Source organism: Canis lupus, chromosome 12 (assembly GCF_048164855.1).
Source record: "Canis lupus baileyi chromosome 12, mCanLup2.hap1, whole genome shotgun sequence".
Classification (NCBI taxonomy): domain Eukaryota; kingdom Metazoa; phylum Chordata; class Mammalia; order Carnivora; family Canidae; genus Canis; species Canis lupus.
In genome coordinates this window covers 13,090,148-13,112,673 of record NC_132849.1, presented here as the reverse complement: position 1 = coordinate 13,112,673, position 22,526 = coordinate 13,090,148, and the positions used below count along the sequence as shown (strand labels likewise).

General features: G+C 51.0%; 1 protein-coding gene across 6 annotated transcripts in view; it reads right to left on the bottom strand.

Annotated features, from left to right (window-relative positions):
- The window catches only part of SYT6 (synaptotagmin 6), a 60,696-nt gene that overhangs the window by 15,086 nt on the left and 23,084 nt on the right, over positions 1 to 22,526 (bottom strand). The window lies entirely within an intron of this gene.

Sequence of the window (22,526 nt, the reverse complement as noted above, 5' to 3'; positions counted from 1 at the left end):
TGTATGCTCCCCACCCCCAGTTTGTGCAGGTCCTGGATTCACCTCGTCTTTTTCCCTCAAATGTGATCATTCTTCAAAAACGACCCTGGCAGAGAGTATGTACTCTGCTGCCTCTCCTGCCCCTGGCAGGTCCCAATCCCAGGAAGTTTCTCAGTAACAGGGAAGAGGAAAACTTCAAAGAGGATAAGCATGTCTGTCTGTCAAGTTAAGCAGCACTTTGCTGGGCTGCTTCCTCACTTGATGAAGGAGGATGCTGTTGCTGCAAAACCTCCCCCAAGCTCTGAGGCTGGTCTGGTGCTCCCCAACCCTGGGGGGAAAGATGGGGGCAGGGTTTGGGGTGGCTCTGATTTCAGATGGAGCTCTTTGCTCATTTCATTCATTCATTCAGCCAGTCAATCAACAAATGTTCACTGAGCACCTGCTGGGTGCCAGGTGTTGTTCTGGGTGCTAGAGATATGGGAAAGGACAACACACATTCACACACGCGCATGCGCGTGCGCCTCTACAGAGCTTCCATTTTACTTGGACAAGAAAAAAAGGTCAAAAGTTAGATGATAAAAAGTATTGAGGAGAAAAATGCAAGGCAGGACAAGGGGATGTGTTATGCTCACAGGGGATGCCATAGATATTGACATTTTAGACAGGCTGGCCAGGGAAGGCCTCCCTGAGAAGGCAACGTGTGAGAAAGAGAGCAGTCAAGGGTGACACCAAAGTTTTTGTCCCTACTCCACACAAAGAACTTCCTTCCCTGGGGACTCCTAGAGACACCTGACACCTGGCCCCAACTGGAGAAGAATCCAAGACTCTTCCATCCCCTTCCAGAGCAGGTGGTCCCAGTGCTCTCCTCTGGGCGGGACTGGTACCCACCCTTGCCCTAGCAAAAGATCCAGCCTTGGTCTTTATACTCACCCCCACAGTTAAACCCCAGAGTAGCGGCAGGTGAACCATACCAGGGCCCCAGGAGGGGTTCTGGCCACAGAGCCAGTGAGCTGAGACCCACACCCCTGAGCTCTTATGCTCGCAGCCACCTGTAGGGCAGGGAATACCGTCCTTCTTCCCTCCACTTCACAGATAGGAGGAGCTCAGCGTTCAAACACAGGTCTAAGGCTCTGCCCAGGCTTACATAGCTGGTGGGAGACACAGCTGGATTCCCAGCTCTTAGGAGAACACTCCTCGCACATGCTCTGTCTTGGAGCACCTTCCACACACCCAGGCAGCACCTGAAAGTAACCCTGGCTCCTCTAGACCTTACACCACACAACTTCCTACATTTGCTCATGTATCTGCCAATTCACATTTACTGAGAACCTGTTAGAGGCGTCATGCTTTGTGGAGAGTATATAGTCCCCCCTCAACACACACACAGTCCAGTGGGGCACACCCATAAAAAGGAGATGCCAGGATCCCCATCTCCCACAGGAGTGTCTCCTGTTTCCCTAGTCCCTTAGTCCAAGGAGGGAGACACAGGAAGCGACCCTGTGGCATATTGTTGAGGGAGGGTGACCTTCCTCTTATGCAGGGGTCCCCAGTGTACCTGGCTGAAGGTTCCATCTCTGAGGCACCGAGATACAAGGAATGGGGGCAGGGTGGCTCCCTTCATTTCTCTCATAACCGTCCCAGGTTCATTCCTGCCCAAAGTTAGAGAAACCTTTCAGACTCAACGACAGCAAGAAGAACTAATGCTCTTGTGTGTGCACCAGGTGCCAAGTCTTTGGTCAAAAGTTCTCAGTGAGTCTTACCATAGCCCTATAAGGCATGTGCTCTTACTGTCTCCACTGCAAACAGGAGGAAAGGACTGTTTGGTGAAGCTAAGTAGCTCGCCCAAGTTGAGTAACTTGAGTGAACAGTGCCCTGGTGCCAATTTATACAGATCAAGGCTGCTGCTCAAACACCCCCGGTGGCTCCCCTTGTTCAGCTTCTGGAATCGAGATCCATCTTCTTAGCTTGTACTGAGGTCCCATCTTACTTCCTCACCTAATTATTTCTCTCCATTCCTCTATGTCAATCCTCTGCTCCACAGGCTGATGTAGCTTTGGTCCCTTTTGCAAGAATGTTCCTCTTCTTGTCTTTGCGTAGACAGTCCTATGCATCCTGCAGGTGTCCTCACCCAGGGTCCAGCCCACAGACAGCATCTCTCTCCTATGCCCCTGCAGCACCTTCTGCCCCTGAGCCACTAGGGGTTTCCAAGTCCCCCCTCTGCTGCTGCCATGCCCTCCCACTAGCATCTGGTGACTGGAAGCCCCTTTGGGGCTAGGCTTTGCTTTATACCTACTCGTGCTCCAGAGGTGGTCAACCATCAGAGAAGCACCCGTAGAAGTACATGGCTGTATCTTTAGCCAGGAGAGCCCTGGAAGGAGTGGTTCTCAATATCAGTGTTGCCATCAAGGTAGGGTCTGGGAAGGAATCCTGTGGCCCCTCTGAGGAGAGCAGTTTCCCCTCCATTATCATCCTACAATGCAGAGTGGCACTTTTAAGGGCTGTCTTATTTGGGGGGGCATCCGAGTTGATTTGTTTATGAACTTAGGAGACTTGCTTGGTGTTTGGAGGATCTCTTGGGGTAAATGGAATCATGTGCAGCTCTATGAACTGCTCTCAAGGATGGTTCCCTCCAGGGGAGCCCCGAACCGGCAGGACCCCCTCTTTTCTGCAAGGGAGCCCTTTCTTGACATGACAGTGGCAGCTGGGCAGCATGTAGGCGCTGAGTCTTTAGGGTGGTTAGCGGACCCCCCTACCTCCACCCTGGTCCCTGCTCCTGACTGTAAACTCCGTTCTCCATCCATGGTAAAGGGAATGGGCCAAGATCTACCCATGACTTGCAGGCAGAGAGAAAATAGGAGCCAAGGGGCCCGAAGCTGGACCCAGGACCTTCTGCCGTGGGTGACTGGGCCTCACTGGGCCTGACCACAAGTTGGCTGCCCTTGGCTCAGTGGATCGAGGGGACATTTACCCTTGTACATGCAGGCAGCGGAGGACTGGCTTATTTGATAAAGAAAAAAAAAAAAGAGGTTATTTTTGAGTAAATAGAGGGACCAGGGGTTGAGCAAACAGAGTCAGCATCTCCTGGCAGCCACCTCCTTCTCTGGAAAGCTGGGCCTCAGCTCCAGCCCCGTGGGTGGCCTTGACAGGTCCTTGCTCTGCCCCACCCACCCCCTTTCTTAGGAGGTTTTGGCCCCAGATCCTAGACTCATTGCCAGCCTTTTATCCTCATTAGTGATGCTTGAAACTTTGGCTTTAATAAAACCAGGGTGACCAGGGGCTGCAGAACTACCCACACATTATTGCTTTCATCTTCACTTGCTGTCAGGGGAGGCCGCCTTAGGGCCCCTGGTTAGTAATGAGCTCCCCAGTGATGGAGAGGTCACCTCTGTCCAGAAATCGGCAGAGGCCAACTTGGCCCTCTTGACCACTAACCTACAGGCCGATGGGGGCAGATCTGGGACCAGTGGCAGTTGGCTTTATGTCCTGAGTGGTGTTTGGAGGGGGCAGACCTGCTGCCAGGGAAGGAAGAGCCAGGGTGCTGGCTCCTGGAAAAGCCTGTCCTTAGGTGCAAGCTGTCCACCTAACTTCAGCACTCTCCCCCTGCCTATAGTGCCCAGGTGTCTGGGCAGTAATATTCTTAAGTCCCATCCACTGCCTACCATTGCTCATGCTGGTTCCCCAGTAGGCTGTCTGCAACAGCTCACTGAGGCATTTCCATCTCTTTGATGCACTCACATAGCCCTAAGCAGAGAAGAGAATTCTGATCTGTGGGCTGCCCAGGAAAAAGCAGTGAATTGCAAGTCAGGAGACTTGGGCTTTAGTCCTCCAGTCACCAACCAGCCACAAGAACTTGGGCACATCATTTCACATCTCTGGGCTTCAGTCTGTAATATGAGAGGATCGTCCTGCCAGCCATAAAAACCATAAAAACCAGGTCCCTTCCTGCCAACCATAAAAAACAAGGATTCACACTGGAAAACCTACCACCCACATCTCTAGTTGAGATGGCCTCTGGATGCCTGACTGCTATCTATTGCCCGCCTCAAGGAATCTAGCAACTTCATCTTGAAATCCAAATCCTCTTACTCCTTCAGTCCCCGCTGCCCCCACATGTTTTATTTTTCTCCACAGCTAGCCTTCTTCTCTTCCTCCCAGATAGGCAATGAGTGGCGTCAATGCTCCACATCTGTCTTGGGAATCCAGGCTGAGCAAAGCAAGAATTGTACTTCCCCATCTCTTAGAGAACACTTCATGTCTCTTAATCATTAAGTGGCTTGTCTGAATCTCTCCTCATCAGCAGAGAAGCATCCGCTGCACTTTCAGAAAGGCCACGGGAGACCTAAAAAGATCTCTGAAACACGGGGCAGGAAGTGCTGTTAAGCTACCCTAGGGCAGGGGGGCCTGGAACAGAGACATGGTGGAAGCCAATCTGGCTCCAATGGGTAGAAAAACATCCAGTGAGCAATCCCTCTGTGAAGGCTTGAGGCTTGGAATCAGGGGTAGAGCTGAGTCAGATATGGGGGCTGGCACTTGGGGCTGGGTATGTGCCCCCAAAGTACCACAGACCACCCTCTTCCATAGCACAGGCCACCACCATCACTTTCCTGTTGCTTGTGGGGATTATTTGATAAATGCTGTGTTCTCCTGAGATTGTGAGCTCTTTGAGGGTAGGGATGGGGTCTGGTATCATTCATCATCATACCTGTCATGTCTTGGCCAGTGCCTGATCCATAGTAAAAGCTCAGTAAATACTGGTTGATGAGCGAAAAGTTGAGAATAGGGATTTGGTATCAGGCAGCTCTGGGTTCAAGCTCCAGCTCTGATGTTTATTTATGAGCAGTGCAACTTATTTAGCCTTTCATAGTGTTGGCTTCCTAATCTGTAAAATGGGGCTAACAGTATCTACTTCTTAGGGTTTGTTGTTAGGATTAAGTGAAGTCATTTGTATAAAGTGTTTGGCATAGTGCCTGGCACAGAGTAGGCTCTCAGAAAGCACTAGAGCTATTATAATGATTACTTTATAATTACAAATATTATAAAGGCCTCACAGTTTAGGGACAGGGGAGAGAAAAGCATAGAAGGAAGTAATACATTGGTCTGATCAGTGCTTTAAGAGAGGCGTGGGGAAGATGTGGGGGAGTGGAGGAGGGAATAACCAAGTGCCCGGGTTTGCAGGGTAGGCTTCCCAGAAGGAAGGTGATATTCTATAGAGTCCAGCAAGGTGAGCAAAGGGAGTTTGCTAGCAGAGGAAAACAAGTGAGGACCTTCTAGGTAGAGGGAGGGGACACGAGAGGTTCTGTGTGTTAGAAGGTGAGAAGCAGGGTGGGGATTGAAACTGTCCAGGGCAGGCTTGGAATGGGGCAGGGACCTCCCTGGCTGCCTCATGGCCCCCACTGAGGAGTCTGCCCTGGGACCTGCCCCACCCAGTTCACAGTGTCACACCTTCCACTCAGACACCCACACCGGAGACCAATTTCATGGATGTCATTCATTTGTTACCCACCTACTAAAGGTTCGTGAATATGGGGAGACAGTGATGACAAGACAGACAAGGTCCCAGCAATCCAGGAGCCTGTATTCCAGGGAGGGAAGACAAAAATAAACTAAGGAAGAGAGTATCCAAGGGCAGTGAATGAACTGGGGACATGACAGGGGGGTAGGGAGGGCGGCAGGTAACATGTTAGAGTGGTCAGGAAGGTGGTGGCCTGAAAGAAGGAGGGGGTGGCCAGCCACCGAAAGAGGGAGGGGGTGGCCAGTCACCAGGAAGAAGAGGAGACAGCGAAGCAAGCCCTGGGCCTGGAAACATGCAGGTTTGGGGCAGTGAGAGGTGGCCACTGAGCTGGAGAGCCTGGGGGACCAGAACAGCACAGGACAAGGGGTCAGGAGCCATGGGAGGCAGGGCCAGATGTCAGAGATCTTGAAAGATGTTTGCATTTTATTCCCTGTGTGAAGCAGAGACCTCAGCAGGCTTGTGGAGAACAGAGAGCAGGGGGGCGAGGAAACCCGAATGGGCCAGTTCCTGCACCCCTCACAGACTCCACACCTAGCCAGGCGAGCTGCTGTGCCTTCCAAGTGTCCCCCCACCTCCAGCCCCGACCCTGGGGCCTCTCTTCCCCTCCCCTCTGCACAATCTTAGCTCTGACCTGCATCACTCTGGCCTGGACCTCGGCGCTTTCTGATCTCCCCTCCCTGCCTATTCCCTCTGACCTACCCTCCTTGCTGTAGATAGGGGGGCTGTTCTTCTGCTCCGAATCCTACAATGGCTCCCCATTTCAAATCCAGTTTGTAGATAGAAAACCTCTTCTTCATCCAGAAGTGCAAATATATAACAACAGATAAAAAGAGGCTCAGGGACAGGGCCTGTAGGACTCCTACCTTGAACCTCTCTGCCCACCTCCTTGAGCTGCCAGGAGTCAGCCAGAGACTCAATATAGGATCAAGCCACACTCAAGTTTCTTTGTGGCTTTTTTTCCAGCCATCCTACTTTGGGAGCCCTACTGCGGGCCATTCTGTCCTTAGCTTCTAAACATAGTAAGCTGGATAGTCTTCACCTAAGTCTGCGAGATGGGCACTGGTACTGTCCCTGTTCTCTACATGGGGACACTGAAGCACAGCAAGGCCGTGCAACTGGCCCGGGACACACAGCAAATGGCAGAGCTGAGGCAGGAACCCAGGCTCCTGGTTCTGATGCCCACAGCTTTGGCAACCACACCGTCCTCCTCCCTAGGACCCCCTACTTCCCCAAATGCTCCAGGTTCTCTCACATCTCCGTGCCTTGGCCCTGTTCTGGCCACTGCCTGAAAGAATCTGTCCCTACCGCTGACCACACGCATCTTTCCAGGCCAGGTGCTCTCTTCCCTCCTCCGGGGTGCCTACTCTCACTCCCCTGGTGTGACTTGGGAGTCCCCGCCAGCCTTGCTTCTGAAGATCCTGTCACAAATGGCTTGAAGCCAAGGGGGGTGTTTTGAAGACACAACCAGGAGGTCCTAGTGATCTGCTGGATGATGGGGCTGCAGAGGAGGACAGACTGACACCCTGTCCGCCCAGCACCCCCAGGGCTGGCTCCACTCCCTGCTGGGAGTGGATCCGAGGGGGGCGGGTGTTCTTCTTCCCTGGCTGCCACCAGGGCTCCCACTGTGAGTGCTGCCAGGTGGGGAGGGACTGAGGGTGGGCTGGATCCCTCCTCACCCCTCCTCTTGCCTGGGCTCCTGGGCTCCTGGGCTCTGGGGAACTTGCCAGGGGTGGCGGGGGAGGAAAGGGGGAGGCTGAGGTGGAGGGCTGACGGCTGCTGTGATGCTTGCACTCCCTGCGGGGTTCCATCCATCCCTGAGTTCCATCCCTGCCTGCTCTCTCAAGTGCCTTCTGCCCCAAGGGCGTTGCAGCCCTATGAATAAACGATCTGATGGGATAGAGGTGCCTTGAATGAAGTCAGTGGACTCCAGCTGCAGCCTGTGGTACAGACGGAGAGCCCTGGATGGCCCCCGGGGAAGCAGGAGGGAGTGGGTGAGATCCCCGGGCTGGGCTGGCTCACTGGGACCTTCAAGAGATTAAAGCCCATCAGCGGGAGGCAAAGGTTTCTGTAACTGAGCATCTTCAGGGAAACAGATGGTTTTATTTAGGAAACTTTTTCTCAGCCTCTCCTCCATGAACCTGCCCTCGAAAAGAGGTTTAGTGTTTCACAGGCACCATTACTTTTGGGCAAATATCCGTGAGTCAGAATCACACCAGGAGGTGCAGATCTCATCTTAATGACTCTTTAAAAGGTGGGTGGAGAGGGAGAGGGGTTTCGAGGGGGTGGAAGGAGCTTGAGGAGATGAGAGTTTGGGAAAGTTCTGAAAGAGATGGAGTTGATGCCTGGTCAGGCTAGAATGTCTGTTCCATGGGTGCTTGTCCATGGAAGATCAGGGGGCCAGGGACTCTGCTCTGGTCCTCCACTGGCGTTTCATTAATGACAGAGAGGAATAAATGGCACATTAATGAAGTTAACGATGAGAATCTGTCTTCATTTCTTGCCTCCAGTTGTCCTGCTGTGCGGCTGTCAAACAGCTGTCAGTCTCCCCAGGGAGAGGACAGGCATCTCCATCTCATCTCCACAGTGAGTGATCCAGTGATCTGACCTCTGCCCCAGAGCAGGGTGGTGGCGGAGGGGGGGGGCTCTTAGCAGGAGGGAAGATGCCCAGGTGCCAGGGAGATGATCTCCTGGGGCAGCGGAGGGGCATTTCTGCAAACAGGTGCCCTGGGGGATGCCAGACTGGCAGAGCTTTGGTCAGGGCCACAGGCACATGCTTGAACGGCCAGTGACGGGGGCTCTAGCTTCCTTGTTTCTTTGCTGACCTGAGGGTTTAGGTCTTCCCCCACCTCCTGCTCCAACACAAGACAATCCCTTGGTCTTACTATGGTGTGGCTATTCGGTGAAGAGGCGCTTTGTAGCCTTTCCCATAGTTGACCATCCTACTCTGGAGCACCCACTTCCTTCAGGCCTCCTCCCACCTGTCTGGCTTCTCCCTCCCAGTTTCTGCTCCATCCTCCTCCCATCCTGCCTCTAAACAGTGGAATTCTAAACACTCATTCTCTCTCTCTCTCTGCTCATCCATAATGTTAAAGCCCACTTTCATTCTCAGGACTCCCAAATTTATGGCCCCTCTCAGACCTCTCTTCTAGACTCCAGACGCATATATCCAACACGAAGTCTCAATGTGGACATCTCACAGAAATCTAAAAATCTCTCAGATGTGTAAAGGTGAACTTTGATCTGCCATGTACATCCTCCCCTAGTTTTGCCCAACTTGGGAAATGGTCCCTCCATCCACCCAGTTACTCGAGCCAGAAATGAGACATTAATGTTGATGCCCGCCTTTCTCTCTCTTTTTTATGTAGTTCATCACCAACCCCGTCAATTCCACCTCCAAATTCAGTCTCAAGCCTGCCCACTTCTCTCCCTCTCTAGTACCACACAGAGGGCAAAACCATCTCTCACCTGCCCACTTACAACCACCTCCTAATGGACCTCTCTGCTTCCCTGTGTTCACCTGTCCCACTTTCCACATGACAGCCAGAGTCCTCTTTCAAAATTCTAAAGTGAAGCACGTCACTCTTCTGCTTAAAACCCTCCAGTGGTGTCCCCTTGCACTAGGAATAAAATCCAAAACACTTACCAAGACCTACAGGGCCCTAACTGATTAGGATCCAAATCTTCACTCTCACCCTCCCACAGCAACAGAAGAGTTCTGGGGTGCCCTGCTCCCAGGACTCCGCAATCTGGCTCTCTCCGTTTAACCATTCTTTCCCCAACTCTTCACATGGCAGGTGTCCACTCACCCTTCAGGTCACTTCCTCCAAGGCCACCCCCTGCTCTGGACTGTGTGTTCCCAAGGGATAGGGACTGGGTCCGTCTCATCAGGAGGGAGACTTGGGTGAAGTAAACCAGGTGCCCAGAGTACAAAAGGGAAGGAGGCCCTCACTCTCAGGTTCATGCATGCCTCTAAGAGTGAGGACCTCCTTACATTTTGCCCCCTAGTTACCTTGTCTCCCTTACCCTAGTCCTGGCTCTATATTTTACTCACCACTATATTCCTAGGACTGAGCACTGTGCCTGGAATATAACACGTGCTTAGCAAATAATCATTGAATGAATGAACAACTTAGCTTTGGGGTCTGCACCTGGTCAAGAAGGTGGTGGAAAGGGTTGGTGACAGGTGTAGACCTTGGTTAACCTCAGTCTCTAGTCTATCCAGGAGTGTCCCCCTGAGGAATGAGATGGTTTCAGGGTTGAGCCACATAAGATGTTCCTTGGGGTGTGGTCTGAAACTCTCCTGTACTGGCCCTTCCTTGGGGGAGGTAGAGGTTGGATTCTTGAGCTGTGCTCAAGACATACTAAGTCAGAATCTCCAAAGGTGGGGTGTGAATGATTGAGAAGATCCCCAGGTGATTCTTGTGTATCAGCAGTTTATAGCATGAGGGGATTCTGTGGCCACCGTGGATCAGACCCTAGTAGAACCACAGTGACATGGAACATCCTCAGGGAACATAAGCAAAGTCATTCAATATCAATGCCACCAAAAAAGTTGGGATGATGGAAGGGCCTCTTCCCTTTTGTTGGGTGCACACAAGGGTTCTGATGGATCAAAGCCATGCAAGGTCCTCCTGGAGCGGCATACTCACTCGAGCTCTTCACCTTTTCTCTACATACCACATGTACACTGGATAGCTACATTTTATCAAGAAGGCACCTGTCCCAAATTTAGAGGGTTTAAGCAGCCCGGGGAGGGTTTTAAAGATGTTTGATGTTAGTCTGTAAATACCCCTATTGCAGTAGTTTTCCAAGTGTGTTTCCCTGACCAGCAGCATCCACACCACTTGGAAGTTGCCAGAAATGCAGATTATTGGGCCCCACCCTCACCAAGGTGAGGACCACTGCCGTTTCCAGTTAGAAGAACCAATTGAGCATGCACACTCTGGCCAGGATTTTGAAGTTTCTTCTACTTCTTTTAACCTACTTATTTTGGTGATCAAAGCCAAAGACAAGAGAGAAGGAGACTAACAGATATGGAGCATCTGGATACTTAACCTATTTTTTTTTTCATTTCATTCATACCACATTCCTCTGAAGAGTCTATGATCATTGTCATCTTGAGGTTCAGAGAGGGTCAGTAACTTGCGTAAGCTCTCAGAGTGATTGACCAAGTATGGATTTGGACTCCTGTCTGTTGACGCTGAAGACCTTGCTTTTCTCCACCATGTCACTCAGCCTGCTCTGGAACTGAGCATACTCCACTCACTTCCCTCCACCCCAACTGGAGGAAGCTGGACTGGTGGTAGACAGAACCCCTGGGCCAGAAGTTCTTGTCTCCATGCAAGGACCTTAGGCTGTCTCTACACAGATCTTCCCACCTGAGCTAGGATGCAGACACCAGGCCTGGGACTGGGAAACCCCTATATGAAGTTTGTCTCCTGCAGAGTGGGAGCTATTTTCCTCACTTTCATTGTCTTGCTCCCCTAGGTTTTGAGGTGGATGAGGGGATGGTTTGTAGTCCTGTGGGCTTATTAGAGAGTTGCAGGTGTCATATTGGGATTCATTCCATTGATGTGGGAGATCTTTGCAGATCTAAGCAAGACAATTCTAATTGCATTTTCTAGACCACAAGAGACCACAGGTGATTGGTCAACTCATCCAGTTGTAGCTTCTAAGCAGGACTCCACTATGCTGAACAATTAAGCCCTCTGTTTAAAATGTCTTACACTTTTCTCAGTATCCCACCATCTTAGAACTCAGGAAATTCTCTTCAGTGTCCAACCCACTGCCTCCCATGTATGCTCTTCTCTCGCAGTTCCCATCTATGACTTCATCATGATGCAGACATTATGCCTTCAAGGTCTGGGAGACTATATTAATTTTCACCATCTTCTCTTCTCCAGAGCCAAGAAATTCCATTTCCTTGGCCTTCTACAGTTTCTAGGCATTTTAGTGGCCCTCATGTAGACCCACAATAATCAACAAGGAACTCTCAACTGGGGGTCTGGTGGAAAGCTGGGGTCCTTGCTCTTCATCCAAACAGAGGGGAGGGAGTCACTAGTCTGCCTCAAGGGAATTAGTATAAACAACCCCAGGGGGTAGTACATGGGGTTTGGGGCAGAACCTCAGGTTCAAATCCCCACTCTTCTATTTTCCAGCTGCATGTCTGTGAAAGTCATTGAACTTCTCTGACCTTGTCTGATTGTAAGCATCAGCCGTCCTCAGGGTGGCATCCCACTGGGAAGCTGCTCTAAGCCCCTGATCTGGAGGCATATGAGGAGAGCACAAGGTAGACTTTGCCAGCTGCTGGCACAACCAAGATGCACATGCAGCAAGCACGCAGTCTGTAAAACTCTTACTCTCCAGCCACATTGGGGCAGGTAGTGGCCCTGCAGCCACTGGGCAGGCTAGCCAAAACCCACCTGGTAGGCTGAAGGGCCAGGTGTGTCCCCTGGACATATGGGTCAGCAAGAGGAGAAGGAGGAGCAGCTACCTTGAGTGTGTCCCTGGGTGAAAGGGTGGAGGGTGGCAATGAGGACCTCTTCTACCATGACTTTCAAAGGCCAGCTCCTGGCTTCAGGATCCATAGAAAGCTGTGCTGGTTTGCAGGCAGCCTCTTTCCTCTATTCTCACCTGGGCTTCTCCACCCATCAGCACTTTCAACAAACAAGGTTAGGGAAGACATCTCATGGGGCTTCTCAGGCTGCAGCCTCCAGTTCACATGTCTACAGCATTAGGATGAACTTAGGGCCAAGAGGCTTGGGATCTAATCACAACTGTGCTGCTAACCAGTAGAATGATCTAGGGCAAGTCACTGTGCCTCCCTGAACTGTTGTTGCCTCAACTGTAAAATGAGACCATTGTACCAGATGACCTCACCTTCTCATCATGAAATGGAGACAACTGAGAGGCTGAATGAATGTGTGGGCTTTACCCCCCACAGGGCAGATTCTTCAAGCATTTCTGCAAACTTTCGAACCCCTTCTTACGGTGTCCTGCCATGGAACTGCCTCTGCCAGCTGACGGGAATGGGCTTCCACCATCTTCAAGCTGCACTGTGAGGACACGTCTCTGGAGGGAGAAACAGGCAGTGGGGGAGGAGGCTGAGGGAGAGGGAGCATGGCTCCACAGCCCCTGGAGATGCCAACAGAGCCCTGCACTGGCTGGTTGCTCTGCATCAGGCCCAGGCCTCTCTTCCCCCTCTGCTCACCCAAGAGCACAGTGATAAACACCAAATTAGCTCCATTATTGTAACTTCTCAAAAAAATCATAGGTTTCATGTTATGCCAGAGGCAGCTAACGTCTCCACTGGTGAGCCAGGGACACCGATGGCTATCTCCTCCCTTCCAGGCACCAAGTGCAGATGGCAAAAACATGATAAGGCTCTGGCGAGGCAGCCCTGAGGGTGGGGTCCAGGGATCCCAGGTGCCTGCCTGCCCCCACACCAGAGCCATGACTAGGGGTGCCCTAGCGCCATAGCACAAGTTCTTCCTTTGTTCCCTCTCTGAGAGGAACTGCCCCATGGCTCTGAATGAGCCTGGGAGGGCCCAACCTGGTGTGGAGGCAAGGCTGGACCCCTAGGCGAGCTGGCCTCAGCCCCTTGGGTGGGCATCCCCCAGGCCCCTCTGGCTGCTGGTGCTGCTGCTGTGGAGGGCGGCTGCTTCCTAGCTCACCACCTCTCCAGCTCCTCTCTCAGGCCCCCTGTGGCTGCCCAGAGTTTCCTGCCCTCCCAAGAAGGAAATCAATGCTTCCTTCTTTCCGCCTCCTCCGTCCCCTACCCCCATCTGCCTCTCCTCTGACCACAGACAGAGCATATCCTGTTCTGTAAGCTGAGGCCCCTCTTTCTCAGGTGGGAAGGACCCAAACTTGAAGAGTGGAAACAGGGCATTCCCAGGCTGACCCAGGTCCCTTCCTGCCAGACCAGGTGATGGGAAATGACCGAACCTGTGTTCACTGCCATCCACACAGCCTACGGCTCTGCAGAGCACCCAGCCATGCTCTCCTAGCCCAGCGCCTTCCTAGAGACAAGGGTGGGAACTAGGTCTCTTTAAAGAATTCTTGACCATGCTCTTCTGCAGTTAACAGTTTCCCAGTAAACCCCCCTCCGTGACAATCAATGTAAGAGCTCAAGGGGCCTTGGATATTACCAAAATCCCTTCTCATTTTACAGACCAGGGGAACAAGGCTTTGAATGGCTGTGTGGCCCCGGGCGACACTAGATGGAGTTTCCCTGATTCCTACACTAGTTTGGAATTCCTTTCTCTCACTTTTCAGTTTCACCCTGCATGTATAAATGAAGTACTTACTATATGAAAGTCAAGGGCTACAGGGGATGTACAAACAAATGAGACCAATGGGTGGCAGAGGAAAGTCAAGAGCCCCAGATTCCAGGGACTGCCCACATCCACCACAGTCAAGGAGACTGTGGAAGAAACTTCCAAGATACCACTTGTAGCTAGCATTCACTGAGCGCCTGCCATATGCTGGGCACTTGGCTGAGAGCTCTGCGTGTTTATGGGGTAGGAATTACCCTTACCCACATTTTACAGATGAGGAAGCAAGCACAGAGATAGTCACAGAGATATCAATCAGAGATTTTGACTCAAGAGGAGGGGCATGTGGCTCAAATTCACACACCCTGTTAATCACCAGGCCAAACCAGCTTGCTTTTCTGAAAGGTTGTCATGGGGACCAAATTCATTACACACATCACCCAATGTTTGTGTTTCCCCTAACACTTCTGGAGTCCTGATTCCAGCACATGACAGCGCTTTACGTACATTATCCAGTTACTCATTCTCATAAATCTTTTTTAAGAGAATCTCAATTGTTGCAACAACTTTAGGAACTAGGTCTTATGATTACTGCCACTTTGCAGATGCAGAAACTGAGGCCTATGAGGGTAATAAGGTTTTGGAATTCAAAGACCATCCCCTGGACAGACCCCATGATATTCATTATTCTCTCCTGTGCTAGGACCAGGAATAGCTTTGTTTTCCCAGAGCACTTGGTCTGTATTCACTTCATGGACACAGAATTCTGCCTCTTTGTGTTAGCTGCTAGGATGCCTAAAGTCAAACGTGGGCTTGCTCTGGACAGTGGACAGGAGGGCATGCATGTTGTGTGGTGGCCTCTCTGAACCTCATTTTTTAAAAAAGACTTTATTTATTTATTCATGAGAGACACAGAGAGAGAGACAGAGACACAGGCAAAGGGAGAAGCAGGAACCCGATACGGGAATGGATCCCGTAACTCCGAGGGATCACGTCCTGAGCTGAAGGCAGACCCTCAACCACTGAGCCACCCAGTGTCCCTGAACTTAATTTTGACTGTCTTTCATGGGTCCTTTTGCTACATTTGTCAGATGTTTTAAACTTAGTTTTAATCGTGTTATAGGTCTTGTGAGCTGGCTAAATCCTTTTTGGAGCAGCACAAAGTAACAGACAAAAATAAATGAAAGTTTGTCTTACTTGCTGGGCAAACTTCAGACAGTTCACTTTGTCTCTCTTAGCTTATTTTCTCTATCTGCAGAATTAGGATAATGCCCCTACAAAGACATGCTGAGGATTAAATGAGGCGTTGTGCACAAAGCTCTGTAAATTCAGCCGTGCTATATAAAGGCAAGCCAGACCTGTTGGTAACAGTGTTATTTTTTTTTTTTTTTTTTTGGTAACAGTGTTATTAATAACAAGACCAGTCCCTGCCCCTGGGTACCCCCATCATTCAGAGTCTGGATCCAGGGATTGGTGAAGAGGGTCTAACAGGCTGGGACCCCGTCTGAGATAGTGGACAGGCTCCCACAGCGGTGATGGGTTTTGCAGCGTGGCCTGACGCTGTCCTGATGGGGGGACAGAGCTATACCAGACCTCACACCCCCCAGACCTGGAGGGAGGCCTGAATTGGAGCTGTCCCTGCTGCTCTGCCAACTGAGGAGCTGACTGGGGTCCCCCAGGGGAAGGTTACCGATTCACCATGAGGTTATAAGGCTCCCCAGAATCCTACAGGGATGTGTCCGCCTCATCACCAGGGAAGAGGAGGCCACAGCCCCTCCTACTGCTCACACCTCAGGTAATAAGGGGCTCACTAATAATAGATAAGGGGGGACCATGATCTATAAGTGAGAAGGTAGGCCTGGGGCCCACCAGACCTGTGAGCCTAGCTTGACTATCCCTTGGACCTGCACACCTAACGGTCTCCTTCCTCCTATTCCCCACATACCTCCTTCCCTTCTTCTCAGCCTTCTTCCAGAATCACTTAATCCTAGAAATTTGCAGGCCCCACCTAGCCTGTGCATCAGCACTCTCTGAGCCTCCAGCACATTCCTGCCTCTCACTGCATCCCTGTGATCTTTCTATGCAATAGGACTCTGGTTTTCATCAATACTGGTTATCTTAGGACAATGGGCTTATGGTGAGTAACATTTTTTAAATAAAGATTTTATTAATTTATTCATGAGAGACACAGAGAGAGAGGCAGAGACACAGGCAGAGGGAGAAGCAGGCTCCTCGCAGGGAGCCTGATGCAGGACTCGATCCCAGGACCCCGGGGTCACGCCCTGAGCCAAAGGCAGATGCTCAACCATTGAGCCACCCAGGGGTCCCAGTAGTATTTCCTTTTTTGGGTGGCTTTCTGTATTTTCCAAAATATCTAAAACAAAATAGTAATAATTTGCTTTGAAGCAAGGAAAGGTGAAAGATATAACAGCCATACAGCTTTTAAAGAAAATGATCTGTTTGGGTTCTCTGTTCTAGCGCTTTAAAGCTGCGTGACTCCAGAAATTTCCTCAGTTTGCCTCATCTATAAAATTGAAATACTAATTTCATACCTTGCAATGAGGCTAAATGAGGCAGTAAACTCGGACGGTGCCTTAGAAACATGTTAGGTATTGCCGCTGTTCGCATTGGCAGCAATGATCTACAGAAAGAATGTGGGAAGGCCCTTTCTCATTGATATTTAATACATCCTCACCACAACCTTGTGGAAGACTGGTTAGTTCTCAGTTTTACTAATGAGGAAATAGAGAGGTGAGGGGATCTACCTGAGGCCGCACAGCAGAGACAGGATGCATGCCCAGGTCTCCTGACTCCAAGTCCTATTTACCTGTAAGTCCTTGAGGGCTGGCCCCAGGTCCACCAAATGCCTCATGGGTCCTGACTGACAGGCCCGAGGGGACTGTGTGGCCTTCAACAGATGTACTTCCTTATCCCCAGCTTCCTCATGAGTGAAACTAAAGAGATACTCTTTATCCTCCTTTATCAACACAAAGGAGACACAATTCAAAGCGGAAGCAGTGATGGGCTTATTTTTTGATTTTTATTTTTATCTATCATCTATCTATCTATCTATCTATCTATTTATTTTTAGTGATGGGCTTTTTTTCTAATTTTTTTTTATTGGAGTTCAATTTGCCAACATACACCATGACACCCAGTGCTCATCCTGCCAAATGCACCCCTCAGTGCCCATCACCCAGTCACCCCAACCCCCTGCCCACCTCCCTTTCCACTACCCCTTGTTCATTTCCCAGAGTTAGGTGTCTCTCATGTTTTGTCACCCTCACTGATATTTTCACTCATTTTCTCTCCTTTCCCTTTATTCCCTTTCACTAATTTTTATATTCCCCAAATGAATGAGACCATATAATGTTTGTCCTTTTCTGATTGACTTATTTCACTCAGCATAATACCCTCCAGTTTCTAGTGATGGGCTTATTATAACCACCTGTATGGGTATATATAATAAGCTACGTGATTTTTAGGACACCAGGTCTTCCCCAGATTATTATTTTCCAAATATGGTTTCTTAGGGCAACTGAAAGTATTCCACTCTGGACAGCTAGAGCCCTCTGAGGAAGGGAAGTGACAAAAAAGCTGATCAAACAAGCTTGCATCAGGGACTCAAAGTGTGTGTGTGTGTGCACACGCATGTGCAGGACTGCCTGCTGAGGTCAGGCCCATACTGGAGGTGTCAGGACACTCTGCTGAGAATCTTCCTTCTCATCTCATGCAAGAAAAAAACATTGCTCAGCTCAGAGTTTCTGCAGCAAACAGTGCCCAAATAGGGTGGGGGATTATTTTTCCTTAGGGAACACTCACTCCCTAAAGAGAGCTGGGTGTCTGCCCAGTCCTGGAGAGGATTTACTAATATATTAAAAAAAGAAGAAGAAAAAAGCTCTGTCAGCAAGAACTGGAATTACAAAGGTGTTCACTGCCTGCCTTTCCCTTTGGCCGCTTTTTCTACCCAGACCTACCAAAAAGGCCCAGGAGCAAGAAGGAAGTTTAGTCTGCCTGTTTCTCCCCTTTAAAAGCCACCTTGGAGGGGCTCTTGGGTGGCTCAGTGGCTGACCATCTGCCTTCAGCTCAGGGTGTGATCCCGGGGTCCTGGGATCAAGTCCTGCATCGGGCTCCCCACAGGGAGCCTCCTTTTCCTTCTGCCTGTGTCTCTGCCCCTCTCTCTCTCTCTCTCTGTGTCTCTCATGAATAAATAAAATCTTTAAAAAAATATATAAAAGCCACCTTGGAGCCCCTACCCCCACCTTCAAAATACTTGTCAAGGGTCAGCCCTCCCAGGACAGATCGCCAGCTCCAGGATCCTCCCCAATCATACCTCTCTTCCCCGCTGTCCTCAAGCTCTCAAAACTTAAGCTGCTCTATGGGCCTTCCCCCCTGCTCTGCCACTTTCTGCTAACTTGCAGCTTACACAGTAGGGAGGGCTCCTCAGGGTGTCACTCCAGCTGGGGCTTTGGAAGGTGACACAGATGGAGATGGTTTCTGAGATGAGGGGGAAGCATTTTCCAGTAGGTTCCTCAAGTCACAAAGCCAGCTGTCCCCAACGTTTCAAGAAGGGCAGTGCTTATCGTGTTTGCATGACACACCACCAGAGCTGTTTTTCTCTCTGGAGGTTGGACTGACCCTAGCATGTGGTCCAATATGTCACCACCAAGATGTGAGTCAGTCAGAGGCTCTCAGAAGGAGTGGACTCACTTGGGAAGCCCGTAGAGAAGGAGCCCCACGCCAGTGCTCTCCGAGGCGGTGGGAGGACCAACTGTCTCCATGCTGCCCCATAAAGACGTGGCTCCCTTATTTAGAGGGAGGGGCTCCAGAGAGGCCAAGGTGAGGAGGGGCTGAAACCCTAGGAGCTGGAGAGAACTAATTGCCCAGGGCAATTTAACACGGGCCTTTGTGCTTTGAAGCTTAGCCTAGAACCCTAGCTCCCTACTCCCCACCCCACCCCCACCATCCCCTTCTTTCCTTCTGGGTTTTCTCTCTGTCCTTTCTCTCTCTAAAGCTCCAAACCAAGTGCAGACCCCAATCTTCTCCATTCCTGGTTCCCACAGCACCCGTCTCTTTTATTTTTAAAGAATTTATTTATTTATTCATGAGAGACACACAGAGAGAGGCAGAGACACAGACAGAGGGAAAAGCAGGCTCCCTGTGGGGAGCCCGATGCGGGACTCGATCCCAGGACCCCGGGATCATGACCTAAGCCAAAGGCAGACACTCAACAACTGAGCCACCCAGGCGTCCCCTGAGTCTTATAAATCATTGGGTGGTAGCCCCGAAAGTCTGGGACAACCTCATAGGCCCCTCCCTGGGTTTGTCTCTGGCAGCTCTCTGCCCATTACTGGTGAGCGGCATCCTTTCTTTGCGCAACATTTATCTATGGTCTCTTCACAGCCTGTATCCTTCCTGGCTGAGGCTGCATGCAAGGCATCTACCAGCCTGAGGCCTCCTTTCAGGCTCATCTTGTGGGAAGAGCTGCTTCTTCCTCAACCCACTGGCAGGACTGGGGGTGTTGAGATGGAGAGTGGCTTTCCCTCTCCAACCTTGGTGGTAACTCCGCTTCACACCTACCCCCCCAAGGAGGGACCTCTTCATGCACATACAGGGACGGCCCCACACGCCCTTGCAGGGGCTCACAGGATCCCAAAGGCCATAGCAGTTCTCAGGGAATAAAAGAAAACAAATGTTATTTAAAAACACAATTGCCTTCTCTGGAGGGTGGAGCCTGGTAAAGGCAATCCACCCATCTCAGGGTTCCACTGCTCCTGGAGAAGATGGCCCATCACCACTCAACTGAACACCCTGTCGGGTTTTGAGAGTTTGAAGATGTAGCTGGAATGGGGCCCAGGCCTAGGAGCTGGAGAGAACTAATTGCCCAGGGCAATTTAAAGAGGGCCTTTGTTTGTGCTTTGAAGCTTAGTTTAGAAGCTGGGGAAGGCTCAGAGGAGCCCAGAGAAAGATGAGAGGCGGCACTCTATGGGAGGCCTGGTGGGAGAGCCCTTCGGGGCAGCAGTCTGCTGTGTCATTTGGAGTTCTCCACTGGGCAGTGGGAGGAGAAAGACCCAATTCTCATGACAACAAACCTCCAACTGAAGCACAGCAACTCACTTTGTGTTGCCTGGGGTGGGGTGGAGCTGGGCTTGTGTCCCATGACTGGGTCAGTGAAGGAAGAGTCACCAGAGGCGGAGAAGAGGACATTTAGATGAGGCAGAAAATGAAGTGTCAGAGGGGAACATCTGCTTTCCCACGCCAAGCAGAGGCAGGACCTTGAGGAGAGCCCCCCTTAGCCAGCTCTTGAGAGACAGCAGAGAGGAGGACTGAGCACATACAGCAGAGCCAAGGCACCTGGGTTTGATTCCTGACTCCACATCTCCTTGACTTTGCATCCTGGAGCAGATTGTCTGAGTTTCCTCACCTGGAACCCGGGGATGCCAACAGTACCCCCTCCCCCGCCCCCCCGCAGGGGCGTGCTGGGGATTAACAGTAAGCTTTGTCACTTAGAGCCTGGCACATAGGAGGCATAGGAGGCAGAGGTGCTCACTTCCACCTACAATGGGATTCCATACGGACAGTAATCTGAGCCCTGTTCCCCCACCCTGGCCCCTCACACCCCACCCCTGCCCATCCTGCCCACCTTCATGTGCTTTCTGATCACAATATAAATGAGCTCTGGGAGAAGCTAGAGTCATAGTCGAGGATACTGGAGCCTCCCTGAATGCCAGGCTGTGCCAAGTCCAGCCAGTCTTACCCCAGCGGGGTAAGAGCTGTAAAGTGACAGACATGGGCGTCTCCTGAAGCTGTCACCGGTGTTTCTCGGGCCATCAGATTTGAGGGCAATGCTGGCCAGAACGAGGCGAACCTTCAGCCTCCTGCTTCAGACCCTCCAGCATCCCGGGGTGGTCTTCCGGCTGTAATTTCTCATCCCTGTGCCAAGTGGACTCTGCAGAAAACACTCCATCCCCAGTTTTGCTACAGCCCTAAAGAGACCCACAAGGTCTCAAAGACTTTGACCAGAGAGGAAAGCATTGACTATTTATGGAGAATGAGTAGGTGTCAACTCAGACATGAGAGGAAAATGTGGCCAGGGATAACTGATGAGGATGAATGGGGACCAGACGGCCACAGGCTTGGTGGGAGAGTGGGATAGGGGAGGTGGTCTGCTGGAGAGGCCACATAGTTCTACACAGTTGCCGACACTAAAATACCCTAAAAATATGCTAGCAACGGGTCCTGGTTGACCAGGACCCTACAGCTAGCTTTGCCTCTTTCCTTTTCCAAAATATAAATATTTATGTGCAGTGGGGAGGCTTTGAAGTCAAAGTCACCTGGCTTAGGGTCTGAGGCATTTTCATAAATGGCCTCTCTTTCTTCCTTGATTTTTGTGCTGATGTCACTTGTTGGTTTGCCCTATTTCCAGTCTCACTGGAAACTGGAAGTCTCTTCCATACAAGAGGCTAACTGCTGGCAGCAAGAATGTGTTCTTTGCTCTGCACCCTTTGACACTTCATGCCTTGGACTCCCAGTCTTCCCTTGGCCCTCTTCCTTGCAGGATGGAGAGACTCACAAGCACAGAGTGAAGACAGCAAGTGGGCAGCAGCTTTGGAAGGGAAGGGCTGTGGTGGGGAGTGACACAAAATACCAGGGCAAGAGAATTGGCCCCCAAACCCTAGAGACGACCAAGGAAGGCAGTAGGCAGAGCACAGGACTAGGTCTCGTGAGACCTGGGTTTTGGGTTCAGATTTGCAAGGACTTACTGAGCCACCCCAGATGAGTGTGAACTCTCTGGTCCTGCCTTGCTCATCTGTAGCAGGAAGACACTGGGTCAGATCATCTCTGAGACACTTTCCAGCTCTGACCTTCCCCACATCCATGAGAACATGGGGTCATAACACTGCAGTCCGCTGGAAATTAGGAACTCCCCAGGGATGGCCCCAGTTCTCCCAAGGCAGTTGCTATTCTGCTCATACTTACATCCAATGACCCCAGTCTCTGAACTCATGCTGACCTAGGGGACCCCGTACAATCCCTTCCTCCTGAATGAATCCTGGAGTCTGAATGTCCTTGACAGTGTCCAGAGGGGATGCTTGGCTGTTGCTTCCCTTGTGACTAAATTATCTCTCTCCAGAAGAAAATGTCACTGTGGGTTATCAGGTGATAGAAGCGACAAGACAAGTGCATATGCTCTGCACAGCAAGGTGGGGGAGCACAGAAAGTGTCCCAGTGTTAGAGAAATAGATTTTTGTTGATGCATGAGCTCGCTGCCTAATGATTTCCCATTCATTCTCGTGTAGGCAAAGATGAGATATTTATACTATTGAGATGCACCGCATACCAATGAAGGGCACCTGGGGCCAGGGCAGGGCAGGGGGGGCTGGCCCAGCCTACTCTGGCTGCAGCAAGCTGAGGAGGGAGGCAGAACAGGCTCCGCTTCAGGTGTCAGTGGGAGCTGGGTTCTGTAAGGAGCTGGCCAGAGTGGGCAGTGGGGACTGTCTGGAAGCTCGGAATTGATCCAGGTTGAGACTGGAACTGTCTCTACTGTTGGGAGCCTCTGGCAACCTCTTAGGCCGTTTCCTCTGAAGCCAAGGGGAAGGGCCTCTTGGGAAAGGGAGAGCACCCAAGGCCAGTGGGGCAGTTATTGAGCAACTGCTTACTGCCAGGTCAGGGACCTGTCTTTACCAATTATGTTTGTTTTCCAGTACCACACGGGAAACTTGTTAACCCCATGTGCCCAAGACAGCTACTGGTCCCAGTAG